The 966-nt window shown below is 29.0% G+C and overlaps 1 non-coding gene across 1 annotated transcript; it reads right to left on the bottom strand.

Moving 5' to 3' along the window:
• Positions 1-463: 463 nt before the first annotated feature.
• Positions 464-566, bottom strand: LOC132608399 (U6 spliceosomal RNA). The gene has a single exon (XR_009570325.1). It is a non-coding gene; the product is annotated as a U6 spliceosomal RNA (small nuclear RNA).
• Between the last annotated feature and the right edge of the window lie 400 nt (positions 567-966).

Genomic DNA, 966 nt, shown 5'->3' with positions numbered 1-966 from the left:
AATTGATAAATCAGTGACATTTCAGCTAATTTATTAGACTAAACAAAAATTGATTTGAATTAATGATAGGAACTTCTAATCCCACATTTATGTGATTAAAATATTACCATTTCATTAGATATTTAATTAGATTTTTATTTAGTGAATGGGCAAAATGGTAAACTAACTTTGAAGGTAGTAGTTTCTTACTTTTAGTATAATATATATATATACACTAGCCTCGTGGCATGTGCATTGCACGTGTATGCCAAATCATGTAATACATGATTTTATAAATAATAATGATCTTATTAAAATAAATTTATAGGTAAACTCTGAAATGACTGTAACATAAAGAAATCCATTAAAATCATCCTAATTTTAGATGAACTTTCAGTATATCATTTCATTGTCGTACAATGAATGTAGGAGCATAACTCCATAACTAGTATGAGAGGGTTGCGCATTTTTCCATTTTAGTTCCAAAAAACGTAGAGCGTTCTCGTTTTGTGTGTGTCATCTTTGCGCAAGAGTCATACTAATCTTCTCAGTGTAGTACCAATTTTATCGGATGTCCCCAAAGGGACCCAAAAAAGGTAGCAGAAAATAGACCTTGTGTGTACTAACCCTCTTCTTGTCACTAAAAATATAGCATAAATCAATTGCAGAATAAGATACGACACTCATTGCCAGCACTAACTCAGTTCGCCTGCATTGGGCGATCCAAAATTTTTACCAACGGGATTTAACATTTTACAGAAGTTAATGATAAAACATTTCGTCAAACGGGCTGATAAATTTTTTTAAATCTAAATGTAAATTAAGCTATCAATAAAAATTAAATTAACATTATGTTAGATCAAAACTAATACAATGGTATGTTGTTTTGAAGTAATCATTTTTCCAAAGGAAAAAAACATAAAAATGCTAATGCAAAAGACATTTAAAGGAGAAAAAAAATCATACTATAATAAACAAAAAAATAAA

Source organism: Lycium barbarum, chromosome 8 (assembly GCF_019175385.1).
Source record: "Lycium barbarum isolate Lr01 chromosome 8, ASM1917538v2, whole genome shotgun sequence".
NCBI classification, from domain to species: domain Eukaryota; kingdom Viridiplantae; phylum Streptophyta; class Magnoliopsida; order Solanales; family Solanaceae; genus Lycium; species Lycium barbarum.
Note: the sequence above shows the minus strand (reverse complement) of the source record. Positions and strands in the feature narration are given on the sequence as shown.